Source organism: Ambystoma mexicanum, chromosome 10 (assembly GCF_040938575.1).
Source record: "Ambystoma mexicanum isolate Mex_15411 chromosome 10, UKY_AmexF1_1, whole genome shotgun sequence".
NCBI classification, from domain to species: domain Eukaryota; kingdom Metazoa; phylum Chordata; class Amphibia; order Caudata; family Ambystomatidae; genus Ambystoma; species Ambystoma mexicanum.
The window spans coordinates 1205041653-1205060889 of NC_090932.1; positions in this window are offsets into that span (position 1 = coordinate 1205041653).

The following is a 19237-nucleotide window of genomic DNA, read 5'->3' on the forward strand; positions in this document are numbered from 1 at the left end:
TAATACTTGACACACCGTTGAAATTGCAGTGTAGCTCATGGAAGCACACTTGTTTTTCCAGTTGAGCGCCTGGGGACCAATTCCGTTGGTGACGTGTGATATATAAGTACCTTTAACATAACATAACAGTTGTAGTCTTGGTAAATGTGTTACACTGATGGCTACTAACACTGCTTCCTTTTGTAGACTCACACGCACTAATTTTAAAGAAAAATGTATATTGCCCGCAAGGGGCAGCTTACGTTTGGGCTTGCACGCAAACAGGTCCCCTCTGGGCAATTTTCATCATTTGCAGTGCATATTGCAAATGAACAGTGTAAAGATGCTGCAGATGCCTCTTTACACTTCTCTATTTGCACCATGCAGTGCAAATAGACTTAACGCAACCTGACAGGTAGGCCTTGCAGCCAGCATTTATAATGATTTCCAATGGGTGTCACCTGCTTTTTGCGCATGCAAAAAGCATACGGGTTCCCCAGGCAACCATTGGTATCTCGCCAGCATGAAAATCTCTTTTTTTAAATGTTTTTAAGGCAGATGGCAAATAGGAGGGTGAAATGTAACTCCTCTCAAACCCTCGCCCTCTCTCTTCCAAAACAATGAACATCCCACAGAGGGTGAATGGAGGATTAAAGACAGGCGTAATTGTGTTGCACCTGTCTTTAGCCCCTCTGTATGTGCTCTGGGGGCATTGAACATTAGCTCCACAGTGATTCAGAGATAATAACTTGGTAAATATTTATTTGGATATTCCAATTAATTAATATGTATAAATGGATGGTCAGCATGTGTGAGCCTGGATGATTTAATCTGCAGCCTTCAGTAAGTGCTGCCTAATACACAGTGGTGCCATCCCCACAATGATACAGATCTGAACATCTTCAGCATAATTAATATAGTTGCATTATTAAAAGCATGTCAGTCGCTGTACAAGCTCTAATGTGACAGCAGCATAGAAGAAGGTACTGTAGCATGATGCAGTGACTCGGGGATAAATACATACAACTATGCACATGAAGTGAAGTGGAATTGATGATCATTAACATTGTGAAATACGCAACTAGTTAAATAAAATGAGGTTGGACATTTGCACAACTAGACACAAGTCTTGTTAACAAAACATTGCTAACTGCCATGGGCTCAAGTTCTGAGAAGGAGTTTAACATGAAATGATCGCCACCACATTTGTACAGGTGCAAAGTAGTGCTATATCAAGCATAAAGGGTCGTGGCAACCAGTATATGTCCTGCACTAGAATTGATAGCACATGTGCATTATCTATTACATGTGTGCGATCCTGCAAATTAAATTGCGATTATGGCATCTTCTCTACGAGGGTGCTACCTGATTAAATAGAGGTGCGCCTGAATCCATGACCAGTCAGTGAAATCTGTGTTGGAATTCATAAGCCAGTGTGGCCTCTCTGCTCATAATATTTACTGTGTTCCACATTCATCGCAAGTCTATCAGTGGTAAACAGGAAGTGCTGGTGGGGCTCTGATAAAATCGATGACAAAGCAGCTAAGCAAAAGGCCATGAATCTTGTGCAAGGCCCTTCCATGTTCCATGGGAGTGGAAGGGCAGGACCTAAAGAGCACTGATAGAAGTCAGTCCAGAAGGACATTGGAAATGACATCCTATCCATCTTGCTCATCACAGCAATCACTCTATGGGGAAGTCCTCAACTCCCTCCTCTACACTATCAGTGCATTGGTTACTCATGGGATCTTCCCCATTTCCCTGAAAAATGACTGCTCCTACCACTATTGAAAACAACACCAGCCTAGGTGGCTAAGCTAACTAGCACACTATCACATGCCTTATCATCATTTGGAATATCAATCGAAAAACGGTCACCCCCTGTAATTGTTCTTCCTCCACCACTTGTTTATATATGAATTGTCCACGGTTTATGTCCATTCATTCTCCTTGGCCAACTGGTCTACTCTTCACTTTACATTCTTAGGTGCCTAATCGAGGGATTTTTCTGTTTTATGTATATTACAAGGTTTCTGTTTCTATTTCAAACACACTGTTGGTATACATGCATTAGCCTAATTGTAAATTTAGAATTTTCTAGAATAAGCTATGAAAAATGCAAATCCATAGCATTAACACATTTTTTAAAGAAAACTAAGGGTTATTTTGGAATCAGAGTTACTAGATGTGCGGGGAGGTGAGTAAAACCAAATGTATACCTTTAGGAGATTTTAATTTGGGATTTAACGACAGTCAGGATCCCAAAGCAGAAACCTCACATTCAGCCATGAAGGATATGAGCTTCACCCAATTAGTGATCGCCACGACACATTCTAAAGGAAGAACCCTGGAGTGGATCCTTTCGCTCACTACTGACATTACTAATGATGCCATTTCACCTCTAGACTGGTCAGACCATCACAATATCATGTTCACCATCAACTCCACTGACCCTATGGCTAAGGAGAGGACTCTTAACTCCTTTGAAACCAGAAACCTCACAAACTCACTCCCGAAATGCTAGAACCAATGCTTTTCAAAGCATTAGAAGCACTTTCACTCACCAATGACAACCCCAACGCTAGCAGACGCATATCATAATTGCCTCACATCTACCATCAATGTTATAGCCCCACTCATCACTAAAACCAAGCACTCAGAAAAACGTTCATGCTTCTGGTTCAATGAGGAACTAATCTCTCTCAGAAGAACCAAACAGGCTTTTGAACATACCTTTAGAAAACTACCGCTACAAGAAAATGAATTAACTTTACAAGAAGCAAATAGAAATTACAAAAAAGCCATCGTCACACACATAGCCAATGCCCTCAGCACTCGGATTACCAATGCTGCATCCGATTCCAAAGAACTCTTGACACTACTAAGAGAACTAGAAAATCCAACACCCATCACCAATTGTGCCAAAACTAGTAAAGAATGGTGCACCACGATCCAAGACGCACTTACTGCAAAGATCAACCTCCTTCAAAACAAAATCAAAACCAAAAAACAAGCTCCAGCAGATAAATATGACAATGACACCCAATCCCCCACCCCCACCGGCATTTCCAAACCTATCTTCCAATTCACACCTGTCTCACAAGCCTTAGTGTTCAAAACCATCTCCAAAATTAAAGCATCCAACTGCAAGGGAGATGCCGTCCTTGCAAAAGTAGTAAAATCCTGTGCCCACGCACTGACACCGATCATAACAAAATTTGTAAACGCCTCTTTTGTCAAAAACATAGTGCCAGTTAGCATCCAAGAAGCCTGGTTACCTTTATTAAATAAACCTAACCTTGACCCCACAGTGCCCACCAACTATGGAGCTATAACAACAGTCCCATTCCTCTTAAAAATCTTGGACAAAATAGCATACAATCAGGCATAAGCGCACCTGGAACAAAACCAGCTCCTTGGTACCAGACAATCTGGCTTCTGCCCCAACCACAGTACTGAAACAGCCCTTCTGGACCTCAAAATCCAAATGGATTCCATCAAAGACTCAGGAAAGCTCTGCATCCTCCTTCTTTTAGACCTTTCTGCAGCATTCAACCTTGTCGACGATAACAAACTCTGCTCCACATTAACAACATTTTTTGATTTCTTTAAGAACGCCACTTCCTGGATCAAATCTTTGCTGGCTGAACGACCTTCCAGAGTCTCCATAAGTAAAGAATCGCAGACCCTATAGCAGTCCCCATAGGTGTTCCACAAGGATCCTGCCAGGATTCCACAAGATGTTGCCACCATAAATACAATTTACGCCATAATCCAAAACTGGATGGCCCTAAATAGCCTATGTCTCAACGATGAAAAGACAGAGATCCTCAACGTAGGTCCACAAGCCAAAGTCAATGCCCTCCAACCTGACTATGCCATCATCAACATAGATGGAACTATCATCCCAGTCCTCAAACATGTAAAAACACTAGGAATGTACTTAGACTCCAATCTATCTTTGAACAATCACATTAGTTCTCTTTCCTCGTCCACTTTATACACGTCTAAGCTCATCTCACTCAGCCGCCAATTCCTGATCCCTGCAAACTGCATCACTTTAGCCAGGGCCTTGATACTATCCAGACTCGACTACTGCAATATTCTATTTCTAGGCACCCCAGCCTCTAACATTAAGAAACTGCAATTAATCCAAAATAAAGCCCTCAGGGCTCCTCTGGGAATAAGAAAATCTGAACACATTTCTAACTCTAGAAGAGAACACCATTGGCTATCCATCAAAGACAGAATTCTATTCAAAACATTATGCATCACATTCAAATGTCTGCATGATAATGCACCTATTTACCTTAACCATGTAATAACCAAAAAGCCGAATACTAGAACTTTAAGATCCAACAACCTCTCACTACTTTCAGTCCCCACTTAAAAAAAAAAAGCTGAACAGGAGGCGCTAGCTTTCAGTATCTAGCCCCCAAACACTGGAATGCACAGCCACTCCACATTAAAAATGAGACAACCCTCACTGGTTTCAAAATATTAGTGTAAACATGGATCTTTAATCAAGAGCATCCAGCTGAATGAATTATTGATGTCACCTGTATTTCGCTAATGTCATGTATACATATACTCTGTAATATACTTTGCATACTTCGTGCCAATTGTTACTGTGAAATGTTATGCCTCAGAATCTACTCATTTTCAAGTTTTCTGTAACTTTGCCGTGACACCTATGGGTCTGGGCGAGCTAGTAACAAAGGTAATAAATAAAATAAATAAATAAGGGCGTGGGGAACAGAGGGTTTGGGGCGAACTCCACGACGCCTGCGTCAGGAGGGAAAATAAAACATGAATCTGCATCCAGAAGGATGCAGTTTGGGAATACATGGGCTGAGAAGCTATCCGCATCCCACATTGTTATTCCAATGAATACAAACACTGTATACCTTAATAAGAACAAATATTTCTGAATAAGGCTTCTTACACCAAGATGACCATCTTCCAGACCACATATTATGTCCTCCACTTAAAAGATGAATCAATCCTGTTCCTACTCATTCTACTCAGCCTCTCATCTGCATTCATTACCATTGTTCACAGTGTTGTCATAATTCTGCTACGTTTCACATTATCAGTCACCAATCTAGGGGAAAACCAAAGACAAATGGAGAGTGTTGTGTTGTTTAATTTATCAACCCAACGGTCTGATCAAGATGCAGGTAGTTACTTGCTACAATGAGAGACATCACCCGACCAAAATCGACCTATAGATTGCTACACACCACGAATACTTGGAACTACATATTAAACCCACAGCCAGAATTGCTGAAAACATTAAGTACAATAAAACTGTCTACAGTATTTAAATTGGTGCTTTGTGACATTGGACGAATATGGTGAAAGCTAGTAAACCAGTACACATTTCTACACCAAGGTACATAGTATTAATGTTGACAACAGTGCCAACCTTGTAAGTTGCCTATAGTGTTACAAATTAAAATGTTGCTATGTTTTCAAAATGAAGCCAAATGAAGCATTACAGTAAACCACCTTTCCATTTCATTGGTAGTAAATTGCAAAACGATTTTTATTTAGAACATGTTGAACAAAACGAATCAAGTCAGTGAAATGTTATTATAGCAATAAGCACCAGTTCTGGGGGCTTCAGCGGATAGTAACGGACTGGGTTGCCATCACTGTTCCACGGTGCCATTACCAGTCAGTGAAACCACCAGAACGGGTGCTCATTGCTATTAGCACCCCAGGTTTTTAATTAGGAAACCCGGATTGCTAACAGCAATGTATTTTGCTGAACCCTGTAACTGTTGCCAGTCAGTGAAGCGCCCAGAACAGGTGCTTATTGCTAATAGCTATCCAGGTTTTCAATTGGAAAACCTGGGTTTTTTACAGCAATGTATTTTGCTGGGCCCTGGCACTGTTACCAGCCAGTGAAACCCACAGAACCAATCTTAATTGCTATCAGCACCCCGGATTTTCAATTAGGACAACCGGGTTGCTAACAGCAATATATTTTCGGCATCCTTTCATTTTGTTTATTTTTATTTTTTTGTTTATTATGCATTTAGTTTATATTCACTCAAGAACAATCTTTTGCACATTAAAACAGTAACATATCATATCGTATTTGCTGTATGCAAATCAATACATTAATGACACAACACATTTAAAACTACATTCCTAAATTCAAATCCTAATTAGCCATAAAACATATCCTATCTTATGGTTTATCCAAACCAGCACCTATTAGTTATTTTAAGAGTCACCAAATGCCATATATAAAATGCTGCAGCATTAAGTACCACCGATTCTGCCCCTATCCGGGATGCCCAGAATTGGTCCCTACTTATATTCTCAATTGATCTCATGCACCCCCATAACCTTTAATATACAGTGGTTTCAGAGTGGGACATGATGTCAGTAGATGTCTACTTGTTTCAACTTCTGTTAAGCAGTGTCCTGTTCCGCTCTATTCCACTTATTCATGTATTCTTTGACCCCAGGATGTTAAATCTAAGTTGCATCGTAAATCTCCTGAGTGCCGGGTTGGACCATTTCAGTTTTCCAAACTTGAAACCCTGGTGTGGATATTCCCTGTATCACTGAAGCTTATTCAGTTTATGTCCGTAGCCATGTCCTTCTCCAGTGATTTCTTTTTAATTAAAGAGATACAATCCTGACGTTCCTGTATATTGTCCATATTGAGGCTCAATGTATGCAAATAATCTTCTGTGTGGTTGCTCAGATCCTTCATAAAATAGTTTGGACAAATGCCTTTTCTCTCTTTACCCAACAGCTGAAAAAGATGGTTTGACCCCACTGACATTGTATCCGTTTTTAGATATAGCAGTGTTTTTCTGACTGACCAGAATGTAATTAGAGACTGTAAGCCATACTCCAAGCGCAAGGCCTCTACAGGTACCCCTTTGGGCATATTCATTATAGAGCAGAGAAGTTTGCCTTCCAGTTTCTGGAGCCACATTACATCCTTTAGTGGCAGACTTTCTAATTCATGTAATATGGCTGGGAATATACTAGACTTGTAAATTTGGATGCACCCTTCTATATTACTTCCACCCCTGTGTTCCACATAACATTTTATTGCTGCCCACCTTCTCCATATCCTATTACCATTGTATTCTTAATATTGCAAGGCCGATGCTATAACACTTCTGAAGCCCTGTTCAATACTATACCATCCAAGTACCACTCTGATTTCTTTAGCTTCCTTTGAGAATCTTTCAGACACATTGGCCATCATTAGGAGCATGGCGTTCTGGGAAGTACGGTACTGGTAAGCATGTCGGTACCGTACATCCCGGACCGCCATACTACGGGCTCTGCTCGCGGGAACCGTTTCACCCGCCAGGTTTTTCCTGGCGGGTGTAATGGCACCCGTGAGCAGAGCACGTAGGATGCACCTGCAGCATTCCAACGTCCCCATTTTCATTCAGCCCTATTGGTCAGAATGGGGATGTGAGGCCCTTGATTCCGGAACCCAAGAATGGGCAATTAACGGGTCCGCCGAACTCGGCATTACCCGGTTCTTAACCATTCACGGGTGCTGGAAAAAATGCAACTCCAGCGGCAGCCTTACCGTTTTTAACGGCACGTCTAACGCCAGAGTTGTAATGAGGGCCATTATTGTTGTTTTGGTTTTATTTATAATCATGAAATTCTCTTTGGAATAGGTATTTAGGGCATGCAGGGTGAGCTGGAGGCCAATCTGTGTTTCATCTAAAATTATAATGTTGTCTACTTAGGCCATGTAGGTAATTTTAATGCTGTTTATAGTTGGAGGGAAGTTTCTGGTATTTTTCAAGGCTCTGTCCATATCAGCAGTATCCAAATTATGCAAGATGGGACCCATTACGCAGCCCTTCTAAGTACCTCACTGGTAGCAATATATTTTGTCATGGACCCCTCTTGGTTAATGTTAGGAATGATTTCATATTTGTATGTCATTTTCCCTCCATGTTTCAACCCCCAAACCTGTTGCTGCTGGTTAGACACCATTGACTGACTTTGCCAGAGAAGCACAACCTTCAGCTGCACTCCTCTGGGCTTTTGCTCATTGTTTATGGGGACACTGACATGCCCTTAAGAAAGTCAGTAATGGGAGACTTTGTTTCCCTTAGTCCTTTTCCCGTGTTGCAACTTTTGTGCAACATGTAACAAGTGTGCAATGTATCTTACTATACAGCACACACATACAGGTCTATAGTCATTTCCAAAGGCCCTAGATACTCTCGCTGGACGTTTTATGAACTGTGCAGATGTGTCAGGGACAGGACTGGTGGCAGCTATCTTTTCGCACTATTTTTAAACTGTTCCTCGCATGTTAACTACAAAACCGCGTTTGGCACAAATAGGTGGCCTGGCTCCAAAATGGCCATGCCACAAGGTACTTTGTCCTGCCCTCTGGCCATCTTGCCCCTTCACCTTCCTCAGGTCGAGTCAACCTGGGTCAGTCCTTATTTGGTCATGCACTTTCCCGTGAATCCCAATGCTTTCGCGGGCTTCTGCATACCTTGTGTGTGTGCCTACAGGATGTGGGCTGGAACGTCTGCTTCCAATACACATCCTGGGTGCCTGAGAGTCTGGGGTTGCCATGAATGACTGGGACCACTGTGGTTTGTGATTTGTCCACGTATGGAGTGTGTGTTTGTGAGCAGATCTCCTATTGGGACCTCTCCATTTTTGAGCAAATGGAACTTTGGATAAGGGGAGGCCAAAAACACGCATACCATGTCAATCTCCTGAGTTCTCACTGAACAAAGGATAGGATCCAAGTATCCTGCAACAACAAAGCTGAGTCGAGGGACCGCCTGTGACCCGCTGGACGGTTTGGCACCCTTATCCCGCTGTTGTCCCATGGGACCCCTTTGCATGTGGTCATTCTAGAAGGTCTGCGAAGATGCTTTGACCCACTGGAATAGTGGGACCTACTATTCTCGGCACCTTCATCAAACCCTGCATGTAAGCTTTCTCGGAAGAATCCCTGGCCAACCAGTGGACTGACCAGTTTACCCAGTTGCTTTGCTCTATCACTGCCACCGTTTCGAGGAGGCCCTCAAAACTTGGTACACTGCTAGCTCTGTGTCCCCGGCACCCTCACACTGAATTTTGTACACTTAGCATTCCCAGGTTTGAAGTGAGACAAGTGCACCAGGACCGGAGTGAACGCGGTTACCGTGTTGCCCTGCCACAGCAACGTTTTTTGCAAGTCCGCTGCATTCATGACCTTCTTGCCCCTGAAACTTGCTGCAGTGAACCTGAGTCGATTCATCCAGCCAGAGTGGAGAAATCGCCACTGTCCCATTTGGGAATCATCGCTGTATCTCAGGAACTGAAAGGTGGTGAGATGTACTTTTTGCTGCATTCGAACCTGCAAGCTAAGTGGCCCGAACTGGCAAAGTTTGGGTCTGCTTGTGTCAGGGACCGGTGAGTATTCCATACCCAAACCATTGGCCCCTAGCGCAAGGGCCAATTATTCCACATATGTGGCCCCTGGGGACCCCTCTCCTTTCCACTGCTATTGCGAAATAGCAACTCCATCCCGAACTCTCGAACTGCCTCTGCCTTCAATTGGAGGTCCTTCTTGAATAGTGGGAACTTGTTTTGCATCGCCTCCTCCACCTTCCCAATCTACTAGAGACCCCTGAAGAGACCCTATTTTGCCCATTGGAACAACCGTATGCAGTTGCATTGCATGTACTATTGAGCACAAGGCTCCTCTCTTCTTAGGGCTTGGACTGCTTCTTAGTTAGGTGTATTGTCAATGTCGAAAAAGGGGCCTAAAGACTATCTGCACTGCCTGTTTCCTTCCCCTCTAGGTTGTCGACATATTTCGTGCATTTAACCCTTTAGACCCCAATGGTCTTGTATATACATTGTATTGATAGTGTTGTGTTGGTTTACTTAGTGTTACTGTGATTCTTCTGCTATGGTCTATGTTACAAAGGCCTTGTAATAAATGTGTCTATATTTTTGATATAACACCTGTCTAGAGTAATTTGCAAGTGTCTTTGCTTTGTGTGCTCATTGAGGTCCTTCAGTCACCCTCACCCCTCCTAAGACTTAGTCTTGACCACCTGCCATAGCTACCGTGATTGGTCTGGCTTGTCCAGAGGTTACCCTGTTCCAAGAAACTAGCCTGGCCTTCTGAACCTCTGCCCCTCCAGGTCAGAGTTCAGAAATCCATCTTAACGGTTAAGCCGAACAGCAACAGTTGTGTTCCTATATAGCATTTGAATAAAGTATAGCAGCGCAGGGTCAATGCCCCACCCTTTCAATTGTTCCCACAGTCTGCTTCTCGACACCAGGTTAAAAGCATTCGAAAAGTCCAAATAGCAACAATAAAGCTTAATCTTCCCTTTTTTGGTCAAAGTGTTCTCAGGAATTGCAGTGTTGCTATGTTAGTTGTTGTACTGTATTTTTTCCTAAAGCCTGTTTGAAACTTACTCAATATGTTCTTGGATTCTGTCCAGGTATTTAATATTTCCAGAAGTACACCTGCAAATAATTTCTGACAAGAGTCCATCATTGCCAACAATCTGTAATTTGTTGTCAAGAGTCTATCCCCTTTTTTGAATACTGGTACCAACATGGATTGGCACCAGCTCTGCGGTATTTGACCACACTTTAAGATGTTCCCAAAATATAATGTCAGAATTTTAGTCCAAAGTCTAGGACTCACCTTGAATACCAGGTTAGGGATGCCGTCCAGCCCCAGGGCTCGAGAGGCTTGGATTTTATTATTATTCTTTCCAAATTAGTTACCGATTCAGCATCCAATTCATTCAAACAAAATACTTACCCAGGATGGCTGCCGTGGAGCTCCATACAGAGCCCCTCTTCCACTTCCATGGTGACCGGCAAGAATACAGAGCGACGGCGGTGGTGGAATCAGGTGTGGGGCAGGGCGTCAAAAGGGGTCTGAAAACCAATGGGGAAGGGAGGGGGAGGACGGGGAAGATGGCAAGCGGGGGAAGCAGACATCAGGATCCTCAGAACGTACACAGAGATTGCGAGATTCAGCCTGCAACCTGATTGGTTGGCTCATTCGCTCCCAAGTGGTAATTGATAATAGTGCCTTCATTGTTCTCATGATAATATAAGGCAATAAGCCCTTTGTGCATGCAAACTAAAACTAATGTTTTGAGTTGGCTTGGGCACTGATGAATAGCTCTCCAGTGAAAACTCATCAAGAAGAAGATTATGTCCTTCATTTTTGCTAGATGCTAGTGTTATTTAAATATGTCTTATTGTTATTTTGTTTTTTTAATCTGTAAAATAAACATATACTATAGAAACTGGCACTGTTTCGAACCGTTACGTAAAACAGTTGTTAATAATTACAGAACTAAGTGGATGATGCACAATGTCATCTTTTCGTGTTTGGAAGTCACTTGTCTCTTGTACCATACCTGTCCATTTCGCATTTTGGAACATCTGCAGCTCAAAATATTCCTCTGGGAACTCACCTGCAAGTGTCTTTTGGGGAATTTTCATCTCTGTAAAAACATGAACAATGTTATAATTATCAAGCAATGAAAGCCTAACACCCGTCTTTCTGTTTTCACCTATCATTTCATTTATTCTTGTTTCAGTTATTGCTGACACAATCAGTGCACCTTTAATTGAAGAATTGATGGGATTCGATCATTTATATATAATTCAGGATGTTGTTGATTGTTTTTTCTTTTCAGCGGACTTTGAAGGGTGTAAGTTTGCAAGCATGTTTTGTTCATAGGTAGTGTATGGTTGCTAACTATTATTTTCTGTCACAGGCGGAGTTACAGGGCAGTACTAGCCGGGGAGGATTTTGACGCTTGATGTATTTTGATGTATCTTACTATACAGCACACACATACAGGTCTATAGTCATTTCCAAAGGCCCTAGATACTCTCGCTGGACGTTTTATGAACTGTGCAGATGTGTCAGGGACAGGACTGGTGGCAGCTATCTTTTCGCACTATTTTTAAACTGTTCCTCGCATGTTAACTACAAAACCGCGTTTGGCACAAATAGGTGGCCTGGCTCCAAAATGGCCATGCCACAAGGTACTTTGTCCTGCCCTCTGGCCATCTTGCCCCTTCACCTTCCTCAGGTCGAGTCAACCTGGGTCAGTCCTTATTTGGTCATGCACTTTCCCGTGAATCCCAATGCTTTCGCGGGCTTCTGCATACCTTGTGTGTGTGCCTACAGGATGTGGGCTGGAACGTCTGCTTCCAATACACATCCTGGGTGCCTGAGAGTCTGGGGTTGCCATGAATGACTGGGACCACTGTGGTTTGTGATTGGTCCACGTATGGAGTGTGTGTTTGTGAGCAGATCTCCTATTGGGACCTCTCCATTTTGGAGCAAATGGAACTTTGGATAAGGGGAGGCCAAAAACACGCATACCATGTCAATCTCCTGAGTTCTCACTGAACAAAGGATAGGATCCAAGTATCCTGCAACAACAAAGCTGAGTCGAGGGACCGCCTGTGACCCGCTGGACGGTTTGGCACCCTTATCCCGCTGTTGTCCCATGGGACCCCTTTGCATGTGGTCATCCTAGAAGGTCTGCGAAGATGCTTTGACCCACTGGAATAGTGGGACCTACTATTCTCGGCACCTTCATCAAACCCTGCATGTAAGCTTTCTCGGAAGAATCCCTGGCCAACCAGTGGACTGACCAGTTTACCCAGTTGCTTTGCTCTATCACTGCCACCGTTTCGAGGAGGCCCTCAAAACTTGGTACACTGCTAGCTCTGTGTCCCCGGCACCCTTTCAATTGTTCCCACAGTCTGCTTCTCGACACCAGGTTAAAAGCATTTGAAAAGTCCAAATAGCAACAATAAAGCTTAATCTTCCCTTTTTTGGTCAAAGTGTTCTCAGGAATTGCAGTGTTGCTATGTTAGTTGTTGTACTGTATTTTTTCCTAAAGCCTGTTTGAAACTTACTCAATATGTTCTTGGATTCTGTCCAGGTATTTAATATTTCCAGAAGTACACCTGCAAATAATTTCTGACAAGAGTCCATCATTGCCAACAATCTGTAATTTGTTGTCAAGAGTCTATCCCCTTTTTTGAATACTGGTACCAACATGGATTGGCACCAGCTCTGCGGTATTTGACCACACTTTAAGATGTTCCCAAAATATAATGTCAGAATTTTAGTCCAAAGTCTAGGACTCACCTTGAATACCAGGTTAGGGATGCCGTCCAGCCCCAGGGCTCGAGAGGCTTGGATTTTATTATTATTCTTTCCAAATTAGTTACCGATTCAGCATCCAATTCATTCAAACAAAATACTTACCCAGGATGGCTGCCGTGGAGCTCCATACAGAGTCCCTCTTCCACTTCCATGGTGACCGGCAAGAATACAGAGCGACGGCGGTGGTGGAATCAGGTGTGGGGCAGGGCGTCAAAAGGGGTCTGAAAACCAATGGGGAAGGGAGAGGGAGGACGGGGAAGATGGCAAGCGGGGGAAGCAGACATCAGGATCCTCAGAACGTACACAGAGATTGCGAGATTCAGCCTGCAACCTGATTGGTTGGCTCATTCGCTCCCAAGTGGTAATTGATAATAGTGCCTTACATGTTCTCATGATAATATAAGGCAATAAGCCCTTTGTGCATGCAAACTAAAACTAATGTTTTGAGTTGGCTTGGGCACTGATGAATAGCTCTCCAGTGAAAACTCATCAGGAAGAACATTATGTCCTTAATTTTTGCTAGATGCTAGTGTTATTTAAATATGTCTTATTGTTATTTTGTTTTTTTAAGCTGTAAAATAAACATATACTATAGAAACTGGCACTGTTTCGAACCGTTACGTAAAACAGTTGTTAATAATTACAGAACTAAGTGGATGATGCACAATGTCATCTTTTCGTGTTTGGAAGTCACTTGTCTCTTGTACCATACCTGTCCATTTCGCATTTTGGAACATCTGCAGCTCAAAATATTCCTCTGGGAACTCACCTGCAAGTGTCTTTTGGGGAATTTTCATCTCTGTAAAAATATGAGCAATGTTATAATTATCAAGCAATGAAAGCCTAACACCCGTCTTTCTGTTTTCACCTATCATTTCATTTATTCTTGTTTCAGTTATTGCTGACACAATCAGTGCACCTTTAATTGAAGAATTGATGGGATTCGATCATTTATATATAATTCAGGATGTTGTTGATTGTTTTTTCTTTTCAGCGGACTTTGAAGGGTGTAAGTTTGCAAGCATGTTTTGTTCATAGGTAGTGTATGGTTGCTAACTATTATTTTCTGTCACAGGCGGAGTTACAGGGCAGTACTAGCCGGGGAGGATTTTGACGCTACGGTTTTGGCTGTGGGTGGTTTCCCAATGGCTGCACTCAGGCTAGATTCAGACGACAGGCACTGAGTCCATTAGGGACAGTTGAGACTCCTTGTCAACAAGATTCAATGGTCCTGAATAATTACTGCTTGGAAGTTTAGAATCAGAAGAGGACGCCCCCTACTCTGTGACAAGTATCCCCAGGAACTATAAGATAATGACATGCACGACAAACCAATGTGTCCTCTTATAAGTATAAAAAGATGTGACTTTACTTAGGGCTGTGGCCACCCGCAAAATGCTGTATGACTCGCCCAAGGGCTTAGCGGGCTATATAAATGGAAAAATAAATTAAATAAATAAACCCTGCAATGGTCCGCTTGCTCAATGGCTATCAATTGTTCAAAAGTACATGCCTCATCTTTTTCATGTCATTTTCTTTTTGGATTGTCTTTTGGCCTGTTGCCGTTTGGGCTCTTTCTCCTTTCTTCTTCCTCATCTTCACATACCTGAATAGTTTGGTTTAACTCTAGATTAAACCACACTCCTTTTTTGTGTGTGTTTTTATTTCATACGTTATCATTCGGGTGTTTTCTTAAATTTAAATCATTATGCAACTCAGAGTCCGATTCATGGAATTAATTTGCGCCGCGCAAGAGTGCGAAAGCGTGCAAATCGCAGCGCAAGCGCGAAAATCACAGCGCAAGTGTGCGAAAGCCGCGCACATCGATTCATGGAAGTCTGTGCGCATGTAAATCCTGGGATGTGCGCTAAAATGTTGCGTGGCGCATGCGGGCGCGCATGTCATCAAACGACGTGCGCTTTGCATACAGCTTAAGTGCACATAGCGCGGAGCACACAACAAAAGTGGGTGGAACACGGGTGTAACACGCAGAATGGGGAACAACGCATGAAAAAGAAGGCGTGACTGGGGAAGTACTGCAGGGAACTACACGGAACGCCCACACGCACCCGAACAACCCGTATTCATGGATTTGAATACGGGAAACCCGCGCATGCCAAAAAACGCGCATAGGCGTCAACGCATCCGCCATACGAAGGCAGGCGGAAGCGTCCCTGTGCACAGTATAAAAGTGCGAGCAAACAACAAACACGTATATACAGCTATGATGAATGCCCCATTTGTCGCAGCACTGATCGTGGGACACCGCAGGAGGAGGAGAATAGCCAGGGCCCCCATTTTTTCACCCCGGAAAAGCCTTTTTGGGATGCCTGACGACCAGGTCTACGGCAGGTATAGATTTTCACCTCATATCATCCTAGACCTGGTCAGGGAGTGGGAAGATGACCTTACATCCCCCACCCTCTGCTCCCAAGCATTGAGACCCTTGGAGAAGGAGCTCAATGTCCTGCATTTTTTGGCCACTGGGTCATTTCCGCTGACTACTGCCATAGTGGGAGGGGGGTCTCACAGGCCACGCAGTCATGCTGCCTACACCAGGTCTTGGCAATCATGACAGCGTGGCCCTCAGTCCGCAGGCACATATACATGCCCAGAACACCCTCAGAAAGGCAGGCCGTTGTCCAGGACTTTTACAGTGTGGCACACTTCCCCAAAGTGCTTGGTGTCATAGATTGAACCCATGTGGCCCTTCATCCAGCTAGGGGCACTGAGCACATCTACCGAAACCGCAAGCACTGGCATTCCATCAACGTGCAGGTGGTATGCGATGCAAAGGGAATCATCACCTCTGTCTATGCAAACTACCCTGGCTCCACCCATGACAGTTTCATATACAGAATGTCTGCCCTGAGCCGGGCCCTAGAAGCTGGGCAGCATGGTGACACATGGCTCCTAGGTGAGTAAAAATGCCAGTGCACATGCATGTATGTCACACACACACAAATACACAAACCCCAATAATCACAACCATCATCACCTCTCCAGGGGACAGTGCCTACCCTCTGAGTAACCACATGATGATGCCAATCCGGAACCCCACCACACCACCCCAGGTAAGATACAACGCGACCCATATTGCAACCAGGGCCATAGTGGAGCGCACATTTGGAGTGCTCAAGTCACGCTTCCGCTCCCTTGACCGCTCTGGCGGGCAGCTACTCTATGCACCCCCAGTAGTGTGCAGGATCATTGTGGCAGCATGTGTCCTGCACAATGTTGCAACACGGCAGGGCGTACTGGTGAACATGGTGGTGCCCCCACATCCCCAACCACAGGCACAGGCGCTGCCCATGGGAGGGGATAGGGCACGTGGCGAGGAAGCACGGACCCAGCTTGTGACCACATTTTTCACCTAAACTCCCACCCCTACGGAGTGCACACAGGCCTGGCACATACCAAGTGACAATCGATGATGACAAAGAGACGGTTAACTGTCACAACCTTACCACCCTGAGAATGTTGCCATGGAAGTGCCACATTGTGTGCATCCCTAGCTACTCAAACATAAGCAATCCTGTGTGACCAAAAGGCACACATGCAAGGTGTGAATCACACAGACCTGCAAAACAGGCCATGACTATCACTGGTATGTCACCCAAACCCTCCCAAACCACAACATGAGCAAGCAATAGCTATACACCAAAACAGTACGAATAAGGTACACATTGACATGTGAAAAATGTAAAGTGGCATCAGACAATGATGCCTGACATGGAATCAGATGAAATGACTGACCAACAACCTACCACCCAAAAGAAGTCATACCCAAATGCATTCCAACAGTTGTAGTTGTAATATAACAATGAATGCCTGTCTACATGCACATCACATTGTGCATTGCAAAATCAACACTGCAGCTTCTGTGTGCTGTGTCCACCTCCTGCAACACACTGCTCAGCGCACAGCATAGTTAACAGCCATTGTGTGTGACGCACACCCTGAGCATCACATCTAAGTGACAAACTACATCAAAAAGCAATTACGCAAGTACAGGATCCACAATTGGTCATAGATCATGTGCTGCAGGGACACAGTGGGCACCAGAAGGCAAACAGAGTGTACATGTGGACATGGAAGGGTGGTTGTACATGTAGTGGATCATAGTGCGAGTGTGTGGGTCAGTAGGGACATGCACTCAATATATGCATGTGCAATCAAGTGACCATCAGTGTCCTCTACACATCACATGTGAACATTGACCATGTGTACACCCCAGCATGTCAAGCCACAACTATTCCCTCACACCTGAAAGGTAAACACAACACATGAACAGGCATTGATCAGCAGAATACATCATGTACATAGGATACCAAAATTACAATGTCAGGGTGCGCATCACACTGTAGGGCAAGGCAACTGTCAACAACAAAACACCCCCCCTCCCTCACAAATCACCATGACCCACTGAACAACTGAACCTGGGTTATGTAGCCTTCATCCTTGAAGTTCACCTGGCCACAGGATCACCCTTCCCCTTTGTCACCATCTTCCACCTTGTGTGTAAAAAGTATTCAGCAACCTCAGAGGCCACCTTGACTTGCAAAAACACCAAATCAAAGAGAACTCAAAGCAGGCCAACACAGAAGCCAAGCAAGAAGCCTGCAGGCAGCAAAACAAACCAGAAGAGCCTCCAATAGATGACTTGAAGTAGCAGTACGTCACAAAGCCCAAGTACTACCACAATGACGTAACAACCAAGGTAGCACAGTAAAACAATGTCACAATAGGATGTGTACCATGTGTGGTACATGACACAGAATGATGCACCACAAACTGATGTGTACTGTCACAGCTCCCGTGTACAGGCGCAGGAGTGGCACGAACCAACCACCCCCACCGTGGTATGGGTGCCTGCAAGGTCAATCTCACACAGGCCTCTGAGACCCTGGTGGGGAAGGAGGGTCAGGGATATACAGTCGGGACAGGCATTGCTATACTGGATAACCGGAATGAGGGGCAGGAGAGGAGAGTAGGATTGACATGGGAAAGTAGGAAATGCACAAAACTGTACTACTCACATTAACACATACACAATTACACCAAACTTGATCATCATGCACATAGTAACAAATTACTCAAATGGAAGACAAAGAGAAACTTATCTCTGGGGTGAGTGCTGGCCTCCTGCCTGCACACTCTCAGGTCCGGTAACAGGAGCAGTTCAATGCTGGAAAGAGAGCCACAGTTACTAATCTGTGCGTGTCCATAACACTCAAACACACCACCATATATGCCCCAAAGTAACAAACTACTCTACAAACAAACAATCTGGTGTGGATGCTTTGTACCCATATGTAACATTACCCCTGTGATGGTTCATACACAGTCAATGCAGTAAGTCAGGCGCCGGTGGGGACGTGGCAAATGGAAGACCAATGTGTCACGATTCACACAACATGCAATGTTCCCTGGGTAAGCAGCCAGACGCATATAGCAAGGTATGACTTCAGAACAAGTCATGTTCCACCATGACCAAAATAAAGTATGTAGTGCATGTGTCAAATTCTACATGGGAATGAAATGCACTGCACGCAAGTCTGTCCCTTGCTGTCTGTCCTTGTGAGCAGCTTCTTTCCATGTCTTGGAATGCTACATGGCTAATACAAGTGCCTCAATGGACCATGGTGGACCGGAGGGTATGTGCCACTGCCCCTGGAGGTGCCCCAGACAACTTTCCCATCAACTAGTCATTAGTCCACCAACGTATCTCAGCTGTATTGCGCGCTTCAACAACAATATTTGTCCAAGCTCACCGTGAGTGCTGCTACTAAGCATGCATGTGCAACTGGCCTGGTGAAAGGTTTGCAGCGTTGTGGCCCCCCTGTGCTGCTCACCGTGCCTGGAGTCCCTTGAAACACGTCAGCTGTTTTTGGATGCATGAGCGCAATCCCTGTGCCTCTGCATTCGCACACATGCGCATGTCGGCACCACCAAACGTATCCAGCTTCCAGACGTCCAATGGGCCATTTCTGCTGGCAAAGGTGGTCTGGAGGCTCATCCCCCTGCAGAAAGGGCATGAAACACATGATTAATGTTTTAAAATCATCTGTGTGT